Consider the following 22290-nt stretch of genomic DNA (forward strand, 5'->3'; position numbering starts at 1 on the left):
CTTCTTTCAGGCTTTTAAGTGCATCTCGCATCTCCTTCGTGATGTTAGGCTAAGACCGATCGTGTCGTGTGTAAACACCTTTGCATATGATTTATCCGCTTACTTAGCCAACATTCTGTCTCCTTTAACAGGAAAGTCAGAGTACACGGTGACCAATTCAGCCCACTTCGTATCCACCGTCAGCAATAAGATGATCTTAGACAACGAGATTATGGTACCTTTCGACGTAGAGTCGCGGTTTACCAACGTTCCTATCGACGCCGCTGTACAAACCGCACTGCAGAAACTCGAGAACGACCCAAACCTTACAGACCGCACCACGCTTACGCCTGCACAGATCGCCGACCTTTTGACTTTCGTTTTAAGATCCGCATACTTCTAGTATAACGGATCGATTTACGAGCAAAAATACGGCGCCGCCATGGGGAGTCCGCTTTTCGCTGTTATTGCTAACCTCTACATGGAAGGTATCGAAGAACAGGCGATAACTACATCGTCCTACGAGCCTAGGATCTGGAAACGCTACGTGGACGATACCTTTACCATCCTGGATCGCGAAAACGTAGATGACTTCTTACAGGATTTAAACAACCAGCAGCCTTCCATCCGCTTCACCATGGAGACAGAGAAAGACAACAAACTCGCCTTCCTAGATACCGCAGTTTTAAGAGAACCTGACGGCCGCCTCACCACCAGCGTATACAGGAAGCCCACGCGCACTGATCAATACTTAGCGTATGATTCACACCAACCTCAATCAGTAAAACGCGGTATTGTTAAGTGCCTTTACGAGCGCGCCAAATGTCTCGTAACAAAACCCTCTGTCGTCTCCGAGGAGAAAAAAATATCTGTCTTCTGTTCTGGTTTCTAATGGTTATCCTTTTTCTTTCTTGCAGAAACTTACCAAGACCGGAAAACCGAACAACAGTGCCGAACCCACCGACGAGTTTAAAGCTACTGCGGTTTTACCTTATGTCGCGATCTACATCACACGCGACTACATCGTGAAACACACGAAAATCTTAGTTTTTATCGTTATTTACCACGATGAATAACCACAACCTTTTCTACGAAACTTTCTTAATACTTTTATTTATTTAATATTTTCGTTTTTAGGCTAAATCTATGTTGAATTCCCGATCAGGAAAATAGTTTTTAGTTTTAATTTAACATGTTCGACACCTCTTTTTTTTTAGAGGTGACTTAAGGTGTAAACGTGAAGTATTTTTATCTTTTGCACTGAATTTGTAATTAGATAACTAATGTGAATAGCACGTAGCTTTCTTAGGGGCGGTACCTTGGGTACGTCCTTTCTTTTCCGAATTTCGCGTTTATTCTGGTGTTATGCAACAGCCTTCAAGACAATTTTCTTTTAGAATACTTTTTCAAGTATGAATTTAATTTTGTTATTAAGTTTATTATAATATTTATATTGTTAATCTTGTGTTTGTTTGGCCCAAACTTGACTGTAAGACTAGGAAATTTAAGTTAGAAAGATATTTCGTAAAGCGTAAACATCGCGAAGGTAGTTATTTAGTATGCGAACTCCGTTCTGCGTAGCCCAACGTGATTCGCTATTTAAGTGTAAAAGTATGACGAAGGTTAGAGATTGACAGCTCCGAAAGTGTCACCTTTATAAGCGGTGACCCTCAATTTTTTCGAGAGATCAGAGCTAGTCCCCGTTGTAATAACTTGAGTAGTAAGAGTGAATAAAGAAAGGGACAACAAAACAGCGAGCGTTAGGAAATTATTTTTAACAATATATACTTGACAAGGAAATGTTATCGCATGAAAAGAAGTGGATGACATACCAAGGTCAGGCAAATCTTTTTGTGAAAACACTTTATTCCCTTAGCTACAACTGTTCTGTTGCCCAAGTTCTGTGCATTTTAAATGCTTACTAAAATGTTATTACTTCGGAAAAACTTCTCCAAGCATTTTCTTCAATCAGTAAATACTTTATAAGTTAAAAATATCGGATGGAGCAAAAACATTTTACTCTCTTCCATTCTCTTATCTACAAACACCTACCAATAATACTCTGTTGCTTAACATTTTTCAATTGCAATACATTGTCTTTACAGTTGAGAAGAGTTTACTCAAAAATATAATGAAAACGTTCCTTATGTCTAATAAATGACTTAGAAAAGAGAACCCTCCTCAAGAGGTAAAATATAAGGAACAACTTTCAGTACTGGTAAAAAAAAATGTGACATTGTCAGGCTTTGTTTTCTATATTTGCATCTAATGACTCTATAAAAAATGGCAAAATTAATTCTTTCATTTTTACTGCTGGTTCAGAGCATACTTTAAGTTGAATTCTAATTCTCGAGCTGCTTACGATGTAAGATGTTGTAGATTAAATCGCACTTAATATCAGGGATTCATTAAGAAAAGTGAGTTTATGTACATGTGCCATCGTCTTGTCAGAGGTTTCGTTTAGTTTGGGGACCTCACCCAAAGTTATGAATTTCATTTAATTCTTATTCGAGGTTATAACTAAATTTTAAGATCTGGCTATGCACGATTCCATCTTATGGCATTTCACATGCATCAATAGTAAAAGATAAAATTATACAGATACATGTAAAATATAAGACAGATATAGGAAATTAATTTCAAATGGACCAAATCAAAGGTTACTGCACGTTGAAGAAGTCTTTAAGGCCTTACTTAAAACTGCCTTGATCACAAACTAACAAAGTTCTTGTAGTAAACAGAATACATTCGCAAACAGGATCTATTGGGTAAGCTAGTGTTATCAGTGTATCTCGTATATTTTCCTTACAGCTATATCAGATAACCGCACTCTATGCGCCACTGCGATAGTAAGAGTGATCATGACGATAACGAAGAGAAAACGTCAAACGTATGCATTTCATTGCCAAATTACTAAGTGCTTCTTTAAGCGAGACAAGAACAAAGTCTTTTACAAACCGAAGTACCGTTTCTAATTAACAATTAGATTCCATGTAGGCGTGTGTCTGTTCTGTTATGGATCACAGATGACGTCAAAATGCGGTGAGAACTAAAGAGTGGAACACGAAGCGCAGTCGGGTCTGGCACTGATCCTCGTAGCACATTTTGACGTCTTCTGTGACTTATTAAGTAACAGACTCACGGCAACATGGAATCTCTTTGTTTTTATAGTGAAGAAGCAAGATGTTGTTTAAGCTGACGTCATCTATGCATCTGTCATCCATTAGATCGATACAGAACAAATTAACATGCGCATAATTATAACTAAGCAGAGTATATAACACAAGATGGACAATCCGAACCAAAGGGATACAAAATTAGTTGAGTGATTAGCATAATTCCTCATACACTACTTCATTTTGTTTCCCGCCATTTTCTTTCTGAAGCACCATATTGTAATATTCGGGGTTCTCGGGGTTTTCCTGTAACGACTGATACTCAGTAGGAACATGAGACTCCTGGTTCGAAGGCCTGGGTTTGAGTTCCATATATAAATCCGGGTCTGAAGCGGGCTGGTCACGTCGCTGTTGATCGGGTGAAGATTTGACGCCATCAAAGTCAACTTTTTCTTTACTTCGTGTCCTCCTATTAGGAACAACTCGTCTTCGCTGCCATATCAGCCCACAAATTATAATGAGCAACACGACCACAATACAAGAAAATGCGATTACACTAGCAAGGAAGGTGCTTTGTGTATCTGGTGAAAGAAAACAAACGACTTTCAAACCAACTATCAAACACCAAAGACTGCTTAGTTACTTTGTTTCACTGTAATTATGTCTATATTCACCCTAAGGAATACGGCGTTGTTTTTTAACCCCGAAACATGAACACTCTTCCAAACTTTCTGTTGTCTCGTCTCTTGGTCGTACTTCATTAAATGCCAGAAATTTCTTATGCCTATTCACTCGAAGTCACATACATGACCTTCAGTAATTTCGAACAAGCAGGACAACTAAAAGGAGAAATACAGGCATATTTTAGCTTCGAGCCCCCTTAAAATTAGTGTGTAAAGCTTTGTTTTGATTACCGTATTTCTTCACCTATAAGCCGACCTCGGCTATGAGCCGAGACCCTAAAAGTTAGAGACCTTCCAACAGACTCGTGTTATCCAAACGAAAAAGCAAAACCATCGGCTATAAGCCGAGAGCGAAATTCTTGATTATAACTGGCCATTTGAGTGTGCGAATCTCACGGAAAAAATTGGGAAATGGCTCAATGAACACAAAAGCTAATGGATGAGAATAAACCCAAAAGAAAAAAAGGCGAATCACTGAAGATGTAAATACTACTACGCGACTGCAGAAACACAACAGTTACTGTAGCCTGACAAACATTTCAATCGAGTAGCTCTTTCGTCACTGTTATTTTTCTCATCATGCCAGAAGCACGCCGCTTTTTGTATACTATAGCTTTCAGAATAAAAGTTATCGCGGAAGCCGAAGCTGTAGAAAACAGCTCGGAAATCGCTCGAGATTATGGACTTAGCGAGTCCATGGTGCGACGCTGGAGACGAGACTCGGCGACTATTCTTTCTGGCAAGCTTAAGATTTCGGCAAAACGTGCAAAAATAGGCCGTTTCACTCCCAAGTGTCCCGAACTAGACGAGCAAGCAATGGAGTGACTTTCACAGCAGAGAGACCAAATATTTCATTAGTAATGTGCGATGAGGAGAGTTTTTGACGAGTTGAGTGAGATCGTCTTTCAATGCGTGGGAAGCAAATAATCTGATTGGTGGTCAGAAATACGTTGTTATCATGTCAATTTAAAAGCACATCACGTAAAGAGCGCTGCAGTCACGAAATTTACGGTCATTTCGCATTAACATTAAAATTTGTAATTGTTTTGAATCCCAAACCCTCGGATATAAGCCGAACCCCGTGTGAAAAAATTTTCAAACTTTTGTGTCAAATACTGAAAAATCGCTCGGCTTGTAGGTGAAGAAATACGGTATGTTACAACCTAACGGGCCAATTATGATATATGGAATGATCTACCTACATTGCACACTCTTATAACATTCTAACTGAAGAGAGAAAATGTAACTTCACACAGAACAACGTCGGCGTATGAGACCACCACATAATATTGCTTTTGATACATAAATGGTTATACCAAACAACTGTAACTAAAAGTCCATAAACTCCGCACTAGACTTCAAAGTTCTAGGCTTTCCAAAATTTTTGAGACGACAACATTTAAGCACGTTCAAATATTGAGGAAGAATATTTACCGTCATCATCTTGATTATCCCTTGGAGAAAGCAGAGTGATTTTGTACTCTGTTGACCCAAAGCTGTTTGTAGCGTGACAAACATACTCTCCATAATCTTCTCCATTCCGTGGCGTGACAATGATACTGTTATTCATCAACTTGATGCCATCACCAGTTGGAACCTGGCCATCTTTCGTCCAAGAGTAGTTAAACGGAATATAACTTGTTGCTTGACAAGTGAGAAAACACGGACTTTGCTTTTCACATATCACTGAGGAAGGGGAAAATTCTTCAATAATTCTGGGTGGCACTGTGTGAAAAAAAAGGGAAAACGTAATGATACCAAAACAAGTTCAGACAAAATTATGCTCTTGACAACGGAGCAGAGGTATAACAAATATAAGGGAACACCACTATGATCTATTTTTTTGGTTTGCACACTGAGTGGTGGTTTGTTTAGTTGATATCAGTGTTGTACTATTTTTTCACCCTTCAATTACAAATTTCTAATATTTGTTTAATACCCAGTATACACACTAATTCGCGAATGACTTGTTAATAAGTGGTTGGAGTAAGTTGTCATGGTGATTATCATAGTGCTTAGAAGAACCATGATTGGTCATTTATTTTGGCAGAGGTTGGCAATTTCTCTACCTCACTTACTTCCTCACAGACTTGTTTCACAAAAGAAAATGAAAATGTAATTGTTACCCAATATTCAATGCAAACATAACAAACTTTCTACGTACCAGCGACAATGACAATCGTAGCTGTACGGCTCTTTCCAAACATGTTCATTGCTTTACATTCATAAACGCCACTGTCATCAGGAACAACATCTCTTATAATAAGTGTTTTCTTGTTGTTCTCGAACTGAGCGCGAGGTATACTGCTAAGTCCATCTTTAGTCCAGGTAACAGAAGCCTGAGGGTCTCCACTAACCTCACAAGTCAACACTGCCAGTTCGCCAATTGCTGTAATGGTCGTCTTTGGGAGACCTTTGATGATAGGTTTACCTGAGTTTTTATAAACATGGAGTAGTTTTTCCTTAACAAAGAGCAAGGCACAAATACAGCATTAAGGCTTTGTAGCCTATCCCTTCCCAACTGAAAATAATTTAAAAGCCCCTCAGTTGATAAGTAACTTACAAACTCTGAAAGACAACCAACAGAGCATGAAAGTCTTATATCAATAAAAAGAAACTCAAAGATCAGACTACATTGAGTTAAATTTCCTTGCTGAATGTTAGATGCCTCTGACAAAGGGAAAGTATAAAAAAAGACAAAACAACAATACCTTTGGTGTCGATGTCTATAAAGTTACTAGAGACATAAACCGTCTGCAAAATACAACCGCAAAAAACTAATTATTCATGTGCAACCTTTTGCTGCATTTGGGTATGGCATAGTGACTCAGACCTCAAGAGCATTGCAAGCCCGCTAAAAGCTGCTGTTTTAGCACTGCATTCACCAAGACCAAAGAACTTGTGAGCAATGGCAATATGATAGTTCAGGAAGGAAAAGTTCCTGAGACATCTGGGTGCAGATTCAGAGTAACTGGATGGGTCAGTTTTGTCGCTCAGTTCTTACAATCAATGAATAGAACATCCCTCACTAATATTAAAAGTTTTGTTAAAATAAAGGGGTTCGTTTCTAAAGAAACTGTGGTGCTGCGTTGGTGGGAGAGTATAGCAGGTAATTTAGTGTTAACAACTGGGTTGAAAACGTAAATTAGCCACCGTAAAGGATAAAAAAGCTGACGTTTCGAGCGTTAGCCCTTCGTCAGAGCGATTTTAGCCACTTTACGGTGGCTAATTTACGTTTTCAACCCAGTTGTTAACACTAAATTACCTGCTTTTTGTTAAAATACCTCGGAGTCAAAAGCTCTGAGGAACATTTTGTAGTTTGTATTCGGCTGCAGTGGTTTGTTGTAATAAAACTGATCACCACTACTTCTTTTACTCCTTTCTTTACCGCTGGATTCCGCTCCATCTCCAACAACAAATTCCCGATACTTATCAAAATCATTTCCTCCAAACTGAAAAGCGACATAAGCAGCAGGAATGGCAGATTTGTGCGCTTCTTCGTACGTCATCATGTCTTGTGTTGTAAATCTTTCTGATGGGTTAACAGCACCAGTATAGTTTGAGCTATATGTAATGATAATAACTTGGAAAAACCTGCAAGATACGTGACAGGATATTTGTGATGTCAGCAGTGTCCTATGCTGTCGATTGTTACTTATATTTTCTGCCACACCTACACATGGCAATGCACAGTATGTCTCGTGATGATTACATTAAAAAAGAAAATGAACACTGTACTACATTACGAACATTGTGATCCAGGAATACAGCCAAAACTAGCGTTAAATTGATTAGTTAATCATACCTTACATTTCCAGGGAAACGTGGAAGCGTGACTTTAACTGAAATTCCTCCTTCATCTGAATTTGCAGAAAAAGAAGGCGAAGATGGCGTTTCTTTAGACCAAACCACAGCTGAGGAAAAGGGAAAGAAGCCCTGTTAAGTTAGCCTTTGAAAAACATTTTGTTCTTTGTGTGCGTATAAATGTATATATGTAGATTACTCTCACTTCCGCAATTGGCAGCCTTCTTGTCACAATCGTAAGGGTGGTGGCAGCAACAGCAGCAGCATCAGTTGTTCTTACTCTGGAGGAAACTGATGAGGTTACATGTACGTTTTTCGTGAAAAAGGCTGTGGTTATTCATCGTGGTGAATAACAGTAAAAGCTAAGTTTCCCGTTTTTCTCACGATGTAGTCACGTGTGATGTAGATCGCGACGTTTCGACTTCATACTGCTAGTCTTCTTCAGGCCATGAGGTCGCCTGAAGAAGACTGGCAGTATACGATCGAAACTTCGCGATCCACATCACGCGTGACTACATCGCGAAAAAAACCGAAAACTTAGCTTTTATGCATGTTTATATCACACACTCAAATAGCTCTTTAATTACCTGCCTTTACTCGAACCTACATCATTTTTCTGTGTTTCCCACACTTTCTCACAAGGTTTTACCACCTTTCAGTTCTACTCCCTCCCTAAAAATTGCCTCATTACAGCTGCCCACAGACTTCCTTACCCAATGTCTGTACCATTACAGGGTTGCTGTAGGGTCCAGGCCCCACGGTAGTGTAGCCTCTGACAGACACCTCATACTTGGCACACAAAGAGAGTCCAGTCACGATAACATAAGTGCTGGTCGTATTAAAGGTTGAATCGTAAGAAGACTTGATCTCTGTGCAGTTTTCTACTACACTGAGCCTAACTTCGTAGTTTATGATCATGCCATTGGCTACTTCTCTAGACAGTCCAAGCCAAGTTATATTGAATTTTGCGGAGCTCACTGCAGAGGAAGATATCTCTTCTGGTCCACGACTGGGCTCTTTTTGATAAAAAAAGAAAAAAATTAATAATGTAAAACTACTCTCGGGTGAAAAGCTAAACTAACGCGAAACAGAATCCAAAAATACATGTTTGGTATATCGCAATGATTCGATTGAGCGTCCTCATTCTTATAAGCGCCCCAAATTTAATAACCGCACACCTCCAATTTACTTTTGTTTATAGGCGCCTTATTCTAAGTAAGCACCTCATTCCATCAAGCGTTGAAACAGGGGCGCTGACTTAAGAAATGCAAATTGTGTATTTGTAGTTCTGTAAGCATGCTACAGCACTCCAAGTTGGGACTGTTTTGGTCGCCATGGCAAGTTAAAAATATATTCGGCGACTAAACTTTCGACAAAAATCGCCAATTGACGACCAACAAACCAACAAAAAAAAGGGGGGAAAGAAAAACTTTCCGTTACTCCCAACTATGCATAAACCTGGAATGCATAGAACCAAGTCGAACTCATTTCGCTGTGACAAACTTAATTTCATGTTTTAATATTACATGCAGCAAACCTTCAACTTTGTATTAAGAAGTATGGCGACTCATATCAAGTGATTCAAGATGTTACTTACAATATGGATGGAAGGTTCTAATAAAATATTTCATTTCACTCTAAATAAGAGACATTTCTCAACTAAGTAATAAGTAGAATGAAATCTTATTTTAAAAACACGATTAATATTTTGTTACTCGGTCTCAGAAACTTTTCGGTAAATCGTTCTGCTCCCAGACATCAGAGTCTCTTCATTCTCTCTTTTTTGGCCGTTATTACAATCTTCTAATCTGCACGGGATCAAACGTACCAAGTAGAGTTGGCGAATGAAAGTGTTACGATCGCATCATTTGGCTCACTACCTACCTCACGTACAGTAGTGGAACACTAAAATTTTTTTAAGCGGGGGAAGGGGGGAAAAGGTGATCAAATTTTTGTATGGCGACTATTTTAAAGTTAAAGGTCGCCAAAAGGCGACTTTTTGAAAAATTGAACTTGGATCCCTGTGACAAGAAAAGCTGGAACCTTCCGGTAAGAGAAAAATGCAACATGGCATTTTTTAACAACGTATGCTACATGTAGGTAGGACAATGAGAAATCTGATTGCCACAAGATGGACACATTTCAAGTTCACTGTGACATTACATGTATTTTCCCTACTTATCACTTTTAACAGTGACAACACCCCAATTAAATGGCCCTCTCACCAGAGCCTTCTTGAAATTGGACATTTAATGCATGCACAGGAACAGGTGTATTTCTAAAATTACATGTTGGGAATCTAGATTGTGTTAAGATCTATCACATCAAAGATAAGGCAAACAAACACATTGAACAAGTTTTCCAAAGACTGTTTGATCTCTTCTTTATGGTTGAATACCATTCTATTGAGACATTTATGGCATCCATAAACTTCTGAATTTTATAAAAATAGATAGATTACTATTTCTTACCAGCCTCCTTTGTTTTCTCATAAACAACTGTACTTTTTGGTCCATCCCCAACAGAAGTGGATGCCAATATTTGAAATTCATATTCTGTGTACTTATCAAGCCCAGTGACCTCTTGAGAGTGAGTAGCCTGACCGTTAATAGGCTGCATGCTTGCCGGCCCTAACGAGCCTTTCTTTTGTAGAACAATTTATATCCTGTGATGATTCCGTTTCTGGAGTCTTCTGGTGGTAACTGCCAGGATGCTATTATACTTGTAGAAGTGCTTGCAGCCAGAATAAAGCTACTAGGCGGCATTGAAGGAACTGCAATTAAGAAGTTTCACATGATTATATAAGAAATGGAAATAATCATAGCGATAAAAAGAGTCATTATGATTGTCATCTTATTATTTTTAATCAGATAATAACTTAAGAGCAGCAACCAGTACACAAAGGTTATCACTCTTATAATCTCTCCGTCTTTACTACGAACTGTTACATAAACTCCTTGAGATTTTTGTTCTGGGCTTCGAGTTCGTATGTTTCAATAATTCTGTCATAGCCATTTTGGGAAGCCAAGTCTTCCAGACTCCTAGCCATCTGTTTGTGCTTGTTGGGTTTTTCATTTTCGAGCGCTCTCCTTCAAACTTTAAATTAAAACGTTGTTACTTTCTGCCAACCGGCCGCCATGAGCCAAAATCCTGTAAATCAATTTAATTTCAACTTTTTTCTCTTAATTTCAACTCTCTGCACTGTTCGAGATAAATTGACGTGTTCTCAACCAATTAGGATGCTGAAATTGTTGCATGCATATTATTAGGCATGTGATATATGTTGAAAATATGCCATATTCGCAAGTGGTCTTAAGATAAACATAAAGAATCTAATTCTATGTTTGCTTCTATTTGTAGGATGCCTCTTCCAGTGAGGAACACAAATTTGACTCAGAATATCAGTGCCGTAGCTGTATTGGTATTTGTTTGTTTTTGCCACTCAGGGACAAATGAAAGGGAAAAAAAAGGCAGACTCAAATCCAAAAATTATTATAAATTTGCAACGCAAAGGGTACACCATTGAGGTCTAAATCAAGAAAGAAGGCAACCAATAACAACAGCCAACATTATTGCTAATATGTTATTGCGTGCTTATAATTTCATGAGTAAAATAGACATGATTTAAGGGCCAATCAGAATGCTTACATTATGTTCGTTATCTTCTAATAATTACTTTACCACTCATGAGTCACTGATATAACGGTGTGTTAAATCATGGTTATTAAAATCGCATATTGCATAATTAAATATTTTCATTTTTCACATCACATCAGAAAACTGTATACGAAGGGTAACTGTATCTGACCTTTTATTAAAAAGTCATGACATTTTTAGAATATAAAACAAAAAGTTGCTCTAACCATCTTCTTTTGTTCTCTTAACAACAACAGAGCTGTTTACACCATCACCAGCAGAAGTAAAGGCCAACACTTGAAATTCATACTCTGTGTACTTATAAAGCCCATTGATATTTTTGTTTAAAGTTGATTCACTGTTGATAAGAAGAATGGCGCCTGAGCCTGACGAGTCTTTCCTTTTGTAAAACAATTTGAATCCTTTAACTATTCCATTCCTGGAGTTTGCTGGTGGTAGTTGCCATGATGCTGTTACACCAGTAGAGACAGTTGGAGTGACATTGAAATTAGATGGAGGTTGTGAAGGAGCTGCAATTGAGCAGTAGTGTTTTTAATTAGTTTTATCAGCTGTAAAAGTTTTGAAAACTTCTTCACATCTTAACTTGGTACATGAATACAAGTTTTGTTGTGTTTTAGTAATTAAAGAAATCAATTGGTTCTAAACTATTCAATTGGTTAGCCTCCTCATCATGAGATTGGTATCCAATAAACCCCCAATGAGGATGTAAATTCAATACATATGGTTCACAGTTTTCCTCATTAGCACATACCATCTTCCATTGTTCTTTTCACTTTTGTAGAACTTTTTGCTCCATTGCCATCAGAAGTGAAGGCCAAAACCTTGAAATATATATTCTTGTGACTGAGCAAGCCCCCGAACAGTTCTCCTAAATGTTGCTGAGGATCGACCATCGCTAATAGACCCAGAGTTGTTGCTGACCCAACCAGAACGCTTTCCTGTTGTACACACACTCTATCAAACCCTATAATGTTTCCTATGTCTACAGAGACTGTGGTACCTGCCAGTAAGGCTTATGATGCTGGTTTAGAAGAAGTATTGCAGGTCAACTGAAAGGCAGTGGGAGGTTGTGATGGAACTGTAATTAACACACAGTAGATTTATGTTTGAAATCGATAGATGATAATCAATGAGAAGTTTAAAGAGGTAACACTCATTATCATCCATGGGTAAACCTAATGGGCAGTCTACATTGATTAAGAGTAGTATGAGGATCATCAGAGGTGGTGACTTTGTTTTTTTTCCATTAACCCTATTTTCTCCATGATGTTCCTTATGATTTAGGCATTACAACTTTATTATAGGCATTCACAGCCATCTCCGACATTTACTTTTGATATTCGTCAATACAACGCCCTCGTAAATGTAAATTGCCCGATCCTGCCTTAATTTCCCCAATATTTGCTTAGTGACTTCATTTTGTATCAGAGGTACAAAACGAGAACAAATAAATACCTTTAGTCAAAAGTATGCCATAAGCCTCCACTCTCAAACCTTGAACTTATTATACTTTGTTGGCAGAAAGCGTATAAACTTTGCACTTGCAAACTCCTTCAGACTGTTTTTCACTGTGTCTTTTTTCCTAAATTTCCTGGAAAGGACTGTTTATACAAAAAGTGATATTGATGTATTGAAACTTAGCATAGTTAATGTTTACTGTAATTTGGGAAATGAGATCAATTTAAATCTGCAATTTGCCAACTGAAAATCTGTAATTTGTAAAATGAAAATCTGTAACTTGGAAAAATAACACATCATGAGAATCTGTAATATGCAGAATGGAAATCTGCTATCTGTATAAGTTACGCACACATCATCTTCATACATCCTAGGTTCAGAACTAAAGAGCTTGAGATAATTCAGCAAGTCATTTGAAGAGGACCAGGAATTGTGCCTTGAGGAATGCCACAGGTTAGAAAATGACTTTCAGGGAGATCAGGACCATTTCATTCTCCATATTTAAATTTTGTGGTAATTGTTTTTAGAAAGTACGATTGAACAGTTTGAATATATCAGTTTTTTTTTACATCTTTTACACTCATACTCCTATGAAGAACATATATTTAACCCATAGTCTACATGCTTTGGGTGTGTGTACTCTATACTGATCCTTACATGGACATGTAATTGATTAGAAAATGTAACTAATTATTGTTGAATGTAATGTCACGTCATTTTGTTTTGTAAGCAACATAAGTATCTTGTGGGCAATGTTAGCATGGTGAAATTATTATGACATATAAAAGCAAATTGTTGTTCTTGTGAGTAGCTTTAGTTTTACACCACAAGTATTGATTTTGGGCTGCTATGAATACTTGTATACAAGAGCATGACATACCGACCTTGTCAGTTTTATTTTCTTTATAGGGGAAAAAAGTGGTACCATCGAAAGAAAATCGTAGTTTGTACTCTTTGGTCCACTCTTGGGCTGGCGATTGGTTTGGTGGATTTCCTTGAGTAGCTACCAGCACAGATAACATAGTCATAGAGAAGGTCAATTTGTAGGTAGTCATCACGATCGTTAGTCTTAGCTTTCCCTGCCCCTGTTCCATTAAGACGACCATATTTAGCTGCATATCTGGGAGCAAATATTGAACTGGCCGAAAAGCTGTCATCTGGAATTCCTACCACCGCTGGCCAACCCATTGCCTGGGAATCACATGCTGCAAGGTAACAATTAGATGATTACCTTTCATATCTATGCGTATTTCATGTATGTTTTTCAATACATTTGATTGTAGACACTCCTAAACCATGTGTAGGATATCATTACCGAATGTACAGAAAAGAGTTATAGAAGAATACGAGAAAATGAAGCCTTTGCAAAACAACCCAATGAATGCTGCAATCTGTCAGGAAATATACTGTTAATGCGATCAAAAAGCTGTGTCGGACTTGAAGACTGTGTGGATGCTGTTATAGGCAACGGCAAAGAGGCTCTGATACACCTTTTACATAGGGTAAAACCACTGCGAATTTGAACTACGTTACAGGCTCTCTGCTTGGGGAAGATTTTGGGAAACCAGTACTCATCAGAACTATGGGGTGCCATGGTACAAGTGGCAAAGCATGAGCAGTCAACTCCTTTGACTGATGTAGACTATCAGTAAGCAGTTCAATTGTCACGATCTACATCTCAAGTGACTACATAATGAGACAAACGATTCTATGGTTTCTTATTGATTGAAATGATAAATTAATTAGCTGACTCCTACAGCATTTGAAGATCAATATCACTTCAACTTCATTGGTATTTATCCCAATATTTGAGTTTCACATCAAAAAAACTACAATTGATCCTATGTACATTTCAAAAGAACAGAGCCTTACAAGTTATAATGAGAGGCTTGGTGTTTTTGATGACTGTATAAACAGTATCATTAGGCTATAATTTATATACAATGTAGTTTGTATCATTTTAGCCACTAACTGTATCGGGAAAACTTAGAGTATCGCATTAAAAGAACATAACTACAGATGTATTAGGTTTGAAATCCTTCTTTAAAGATTAGAGAGTATCTTAGAATTTCCATTAGAGTGGCAGATCACAGCAATTACGAAACATCAAATTTCAAACTCACTTGGCTTTTGTTTCACCCCAAACACCTCTGTTCTCATGCACACCCCACCCTGGTGAGTTTGTGGCCGGAATCGCAGATATCTAGTCAACACTCCATAAACACATGCTTTACTTCTGAGTTTTTGTCATCATTTCCCATGAGAACCTTAAAAGAAGAAAACAATAGTCACAAGAAAACAGCAGGGATATTGATATCCACACTGCTTATAGCATTTGAGTTTCTACCTTCATTGCCTTCTCAACCCCTTACACCCTAACATCCGCAGATACATTCCTCAAACTGTTCTCTGTAAATTTCCTAGGGTGCTACATGACTTAGAGCTTGTGAGTATTTCCTTTATTGTTTTCCAGAAATAAGACGCTAGAGCTCTGAAGGGCCAAGAGTTAACCTTGAAAATGCATGATAAGGATGAAAATAAAGATGTGGCAGGAAACATCTTTGAGCTGTTTAGACGTGGTCACCACAAGTAACGAAGCGCCCTCGTTAATTTTGAGCGACAATCCATTCTTCCCATTTTCATCAAGCAGATAATTGAGGGGTAGCAATACTCAATTTCTTTTACAAATAATGGCATTCGATTTGCCACCTGTGAAAAAGAAGTGTTAGCCAGCAGTGCAAATAAATTCTTAATGCTAATCAGCAGCCATCTCACAGCTCTTCAAAATCATTTGCTGAAGGCTCAGCTGAAGTCACTGTATTTGTTATGCTTACAGAGGATACTATGCATTTTCAATTTAAGCGCAATTATTCATTCAAATAACATCAGTGATTCTTCTCTTACATTTGCTTCTTAAACGAGGAGTAATCCAGTAATGACATATTGATAATTTGAGGTTCACCAGATGGCAATTATGGAAACGTATGATCTTATCTTAACCGACATAGTTAGGGGGATTTGATACAGATGTAAAAGTCAATGCATATTAAATCTCAGTTATTTCAGAAACAATGCTTCAAAACAGAATGAAATTTAAACCTTAACCTGTCCACCTAATTCCGAATAGTTTTTTTCCAACTTATCCCATCCGTGGATAATTGTAGAGTGTAGTTCTTCACCCACTGATCTGCTTGAGAATTCCCTTGAGTAGACACAGCACAGATGATATGAAGTGTTAGTAGATCAATCTGTAGGTATGGGTTAGTGTCACTTGTTCCTGCACACCACGATGATCCTGATGCGTAGTTCAGTCGACCATTCGTGGCTGGTGTGCTGGAAGACGAAGCATTTATTCCAGTCTCTAGAATTCTTCCATCTTCCATCCCAAGACTAAACTCAACACAACCTAAAAGTTGAAAAACTATTTGATCACAAATGACAAGGAAAAATAATCAGTAATGAACACTACAAAGGTTAGAGCTCTCAACGTATGCTCTAATAATTTTGTCTCTGCAACTCTTTCACAATTTAGGTAAATGATGATTCAAAAAAGTGGATGGCCACAATTTGGCTGACTCGTATATTCAACAGTTTTCCTTTCATAAAGAACATCATAAGTTTAGTAGCACCCATTTGTCGGCAGTCCTAGGTTCCTCTATAATGCTTGGTTTTAAGTTTCCCTTGGCCTTACTAATTCAGTTGTTTTCAACCATTCAATTTTGTTGTGTTTATCCTCTTTTGTTCCTCAGACCTTTTGTGCTGGTTGTCTTGAGGTATTACGAACTACCTAATTTAGTATTCATGAATGCATTTTTAGTGTTTAGCACTTATCTTTGAATGTTCCCAAACAAGTTTTCAGGTACAATGATGTACTTGTCTGAAAGAGTTTATCAGCACTGTGAAGTTGTCCTAAAGCTTTTATAAGCGTCACCAAATTTTTGTCTTCAAACAAGGGTGCCTTGGTATCATGAAGAGTTCAGGGCCATTCATTGCTCCACGTGACCTACACACAGTGTTATGGTCAGCTGAGCTAAGAAAGACCCTGGCCTAGAACGGGGGTGCATGGCTGTTTACTAAGGATTTGACCGCTATGGGGGCCACATTTTATCTGAGGCCTGCCTAGGCACAATGGTGGCCCCTAGATATCGCTAGCACTTGTCTTTTCCAAACACGTATAACTATACTACAACACACTGAATATTACAAACCACAAAAGAGCCACTCTGGTTACTGCAAATGTACTTATATAAACTGGAAAAGTTCAAATCATAAAATAAAACATTAAAGTTCTGTTATAATATGCTTTCTCATTCAAAGATCAACTCATAACTTTTTTCGCTGTTGCTACACCATGCAGACCCATTTCAAAAAATACTTGAACATCGTTTTAAAGTCTTACCATCTCTCATGGTTCTCACCACCACTAAAGGAGAACTCCTTGGTCCATCACCGACCGAAGTAAAGGCTAACACTTCAAATTCATATTCTGTGTAAATATCAAGCCCAGTGACATCTTTACTTGATGCTGTTCCATTTTTAATGGTCAGGGGGTTGCTTGTCTAGCAGAGCCTCTCTTTTGTAAAACAATTTGAATCCTATGATTATTCCATTTCTGGAGTCTGCTGTGGTAACTGCCAGGATGCTGTAATAATTGTAGAAGTAACTGCAGTCACTCTGAAGCTTCTTGGGGCTTTTGATGGGGCTGCAAATGGAAAAATGTAGAACTTAATGCCTATAACTGATCCTGTTAAATGTTACTACCAAACAATAGACCCTCTAGCTATTGTCTGCCTTCCAACGTGAGACTATATAGTTCAGTTGGTAGTAGTACCCATCTAGTACCTGAGAGGTATGGGTTCAAATCCCATCGAAGCCTGAATCTGTCTGCAATTGCTTACAATTGCAACCCATATGGAAGGATCATTTCACTCCTTGCAGGCCTAATAAAATTTACTTCATCAAAAATTGTGATAATCTTTTGTCTTTACCTCCACCTATCACATACCAGCTTCCTTTGTTCTCTCCACCTCAACAGGGCCCTTTGGTCCATCACCATTAGAAGTGAAAGCCAAACTTGAAATTCATATTCTGTGAACTTATCAAGCTCAGTGACATTTCTACTTAATATTGATCCACTGCTTATTGTCAATGTTGTTGCTGACCCACCACAACCTTTCTTTTTGTAGAACAGTTTAAAACCTGTAATGTTTCTTCCATGTCTGGCAAAGACTGGTGGTAATTGCCAGGAAGCTGTAATGCTGGTAGAAGAGCTTGCAGTCAACTTGAACACAGTAGGAGGTTGTGATGGAACTGAAATAAACATATTATAGAGATGTACAAAGCATGTCTCCATGCACAGATGATAATTGATGTGAAATTTATCAATGATATCTGAATTTTACAAAGCTATCCAACTTTTCTGCAGACAACAATTCATTTAACAGTGTGGAACTTCATTGCCAATCATGTCTGGCAACGTATTGTACACTGAATTGTCTGGTTCTCCACGTATGTAACAAACTTAAACTGTATCTTTCATATCCAAGAGCCAGCTGTGGGAGCCATTTATATTTTTGTATAACTACCATCATTACTGTTCTGTAAATTGTCCAATCTCACCTTAATTTCCCCATTAATTAGTTATCGTGACTTCAGTTTGTATCAGAAGGAGAAAAATGAGAACAAATAAATACCTTTAGTCAAAAGTATTCCATAAGCCTCCACCCTCAGAACTTTGAACTTAGTATACTTTGTTGGCAGAAAGCGTATAAACTTTGCACTTGCAAATTCCTCTAGACTGTTTTTCACTGTGTCAGTTTTTCCTGAATTTCCTGGAAAGGCCTGTTATACAAAAAGTGGTATTGATGTATTGAAACTTGACATAGTTAATGATTTACTATAATTTGCGAAATAATATCAAATTTAAATCTGTAGCTCGAATTTTCAAGACAAAAATTTGTAATTTGCAAAATGAAAATTGGGAACTTGCAAAAAGAACACAAAATGAGAATCTGTCATGTGCAGAATGAAAATCTGCTACCTGTAGGTTAAGTGCATACATCCTACAGTTCAGTTCTTGAAAGCAATGTCAATATGTTTTTTAAGTAATTTAAGTATCTCGTGGATATGTTAGAATTTGTAAATGTTGTTAATATGTGTATGCAAATTTGTTGTTCTTGTGAGTAGTTTCAGTTTTGTAATGCAACTACTAATTTTGGCTGTTGTGAATACGGGAGCATGACATACCAACCTTGTCAGTCTTATTTTCTTTATAGGGGAAAAAAGTGGTACCATTCAAAGAAAATCTTAGTTTGTACTCTGTGGTCCATTCTTGAGCAGTTGGTGATTGGGTTGGTGGATTTCCTTGAGTAGCTACAGCACAGATAACATACTCATAGAGAAGGTCAATTTGTAGATAGTCATCAGGATCAGTATTAGTCTTAGGTTCCCATGCCCCTCTTCCATTAAGACGACCATATTTAGCTGCATATCTGGGAGCAAATATTGAACTGGCTGAGAAGCTGTCATCTGGAATTCTACCACCGCTGGCCAAGCCAATTGCCTGTGAATCACATGCTGCAATGTAACAATTTTTAAGTTAACCTTCACATCTTACCATATTACATGTATGTTGTTCAGTGTAATTAATTGAATACACTTCTAAACATCTGTAGGATATTATTCCAAAATATAGAAAAAATAGTCATGGAAAAAGTCAGAGAAAAATAGCAATGGAAAAATGAAGCCATAGCTGTTGGCAAAATAACCAAAGGAAACAGCTTTCATGGAATGATGGGCTGTGCTGCTCCAATAACGTGATTGCCCAGAATCGACCCCTAACTTTTCTGACCTTAAGGAACTCCATGAATCCCTGTAATAATATTATCTAGGAAAGTTTGTGGTAATTTGGAATTTTTCTTCCTATCCTCAGCTCATAACCCTACAGGCACTGACAATAAAACTATCCACCTATGTATATGAAGCAGAAATTGGAGCATCCTGTCACCTGGAATTGCTTAATTAATTGATAAGAATAAGAGACTTATCACAATGGCTGTATTGTTTTCCTCGAGCGCTCACAGAGTGGTTTCTATCATAAAGCTACTTATCCAAATAACAATCATTAAGAAAATAACAAAACCACTAGGTTTGGAATCTTTGTTCATAGATTAACAAATGCAAGTAACCCATTACATAATGGTTTTTAGACTTACTTGGCTTCTGCTGCACCCCAAACACCTCTGTTCTCATGCACACCTCACCCTGGTGTGTTTGTGGCAGAAATCGCAAATATCTTGTTAACACTCCATATAGAACATGTTTGACATTTGAGTTTCTATCCTTATTTCCCTCTAAAACCTTGGGAAAATAATCATAACTCATCACGGAGTTCCAGGTGGATTGTATAATGTAACTATTGTAACTCTTGACCTTGGTTAAAGTAATCATCATTACTTTACCTCTTGTTTTAGGACACGAAAAACAAGAAAAATATAAATGTAGGTGTAGGAATAAGGCCCAACATTTATGGAAGAGGTCCACATGGACAGGGTTACTAAGCATACATGAATAAATCATAATTTGACAACTGGATTATAAGAAATAGCACACTGACCCTCAAAGGTGAACCCTATCTAATTTCTGCGACTGCAGTTTACCTGTGACAGTTATTTTATCACTTGTGGGATAGAGAGCAGCAATCTCTCAGTAATTAGAAACCATTTGTTCTGCACGCATTTGACGAGCTACTTCACACCGAAAATATTTTGTGGAAAACGTTGTTTAAAACAATTTGTTAGATTCCCTGTCCATTTCTCCCTGGTACTCTTTCCGCAACCTTGACTGCAAATTTAGGCATGCAAAATATTATTTGCTGAATGAAAAAAAATTTACTCAAAATTCATGATATTTGCTGGGCATGAGGAGAATACTTGTTGAATTTTTATTGTACAAATAATCCTCTGCATATACCTGTAACTCTTTTGGCGGCCAATTTGTTTTAAATGCGTCAATATTATCAAAACTCAGGGACGGTGATTGGGGCAACATATAGTATAATTCTCAAACAGCCCATGTGGCATACCTTAACCTGTCCAACTAATTCCTTATAGTTTGTCCAAGTTGTCCCATCTGTGGATAATTGTAGAGTATAGGTCTTTACCCACTGATCTGCTTGAGAATTCCCTTGAGTGGACACAGCACAGATGATATGAAGTATCTGTAGATCAATCTGTAGATATGGGTTAGTGTCACTTGTTGCTGCACACCATGATGATCCTGATGTGTAGTTTAGGCGACTATTCTTGGCAGGTGTGTTGGCACTTTGTTCAGTAGAAGCAGTTAATTTATTGTCAGGAATTGCTCCATTTTCCATTCCAAGGTCAAAATCAACACAACCCCCTACAGAAACAGAATTTACTCCTGCATTATAACACTGTTTTAATGATTATAGTAACATGGATAATGATTGGATGTGAGAAACATATGCATGTCTTGAATCTCCCTATAAGGTATGTCTCATGCAAAGTCCGTGTCACAAATAGTAACAATTAGAGCTGGTCTGCCTCTGAAGATATTTATCAATTTATTGAGGTGTTTATTTTTAAAGAAAATGAGGAAAGATTTAAGGTTCCAAAAACTGTTGCGCTGCATCAAAGGCATTACAGCAAGATATAAATAAAGGAAAATAAATTGCTGCAGCGAATTTGAGAAACCTGGGTCATTGACCCTTTCTTGGAGCAAAGAGAAGTTGATTTTCAGTGGAAATGTATAATTTGGGGGCTCAAGGTAAAAATGTGCAGACTAAACCAAATTTAAAGCTTTTCAATAGATAGAAAAGGCGGAATAAATTCCCAAGTGCTTTAACCTGAAATTGAAGCGGAAGTTACCACCTGATTTCTTCGTTGAAACACAATAGTTTTAGAATCGTCACTCTGTATTTCTGATTGATAAATAATTCACAGTTTAATTTCACTTTCGTATAATTCTCCATACTTCAAAATTGAGCCTGATGTAATAACAAATAGATTTTTAACTGTACCATTCTTTTTAAGATAACATTAATTAAAAAAAAAGACGATGCTGTCCGCATCAAGGATTCACGGCGACCGTGAGAGAAAGCCTAAGGCTACAGCACTCATAACTGAAAGAAATCTCCAACCAAACACCCTAAACGTATACTGTAAAATAAAATAAACCTTTATAATAGATTTAAAATGATATGGTGCTCACCTGAAGCCAGTGGAAGAAGTACAGCGAGAAACGCTACCCGGAAACAAAGATTAAATTGCGCCATGTCGCGATTTAAGTGAGTCACGATATGCGTGTATCACGATCGTTTTACTTGACCTTTCGTTTGTAACAGAAAGCTCATCCGAAATAGATTGTCTCCTCACTATCTAAACTTGGGTTTGTATGATTAGTAGCAATATCGTCCGAGGTTCCAGCAAAACAATCAGACTCTTCGTAGGCCGAGTAATTCGTCCCCTAACAAGATGACAGAAGCCTGAATTTATTCATATTTCCCACAATGCCGTGGGCTGTAGCTCATATTTCAGCTGATTTTCAATTCATACCTCGGCGATATGGGCGGC

The 22290-nt window shown here is 37.7% G+C and overlaps 1 protein-coding gene and 2 pseudogenes across 5 annotated transcripts in view; all 3 read right to left on the reverse strand.

Annotated features, from left to right (window-relative positions):
- Positions 1-22290, reverse strand: part of LOC131799840 (uncharacterized) — a 75323-nt gene that overhangs the window by 27836 nt on the left and 25197 nt on the right. The window lies entirely within an intron of this gene.
- On the reverse strand, positions 1852-22175 carry LOC136277439 (uncharacterized; annotated as a pseudogene).
- LOC136277351 (neuropilin-2-like) lies at positions 12728-17265 on the reverse strand (annotated as a pseudogene).

The sequence above is a fragment of the Pocillopora verrucosa genome, chromosome 12 (assembly GCF_036669915.1).
Source record: "Pocillopora verrucosa isolate sample1 chromosome 12, ASM3666991v2, whole genome shotgun sequence".
NCBI lineage: Eukaryota > Metazoa > Cnidaria > Anthozoa > Scleractinia > Pocilloporidae > Pocillopora > Pocillopora verrucosa.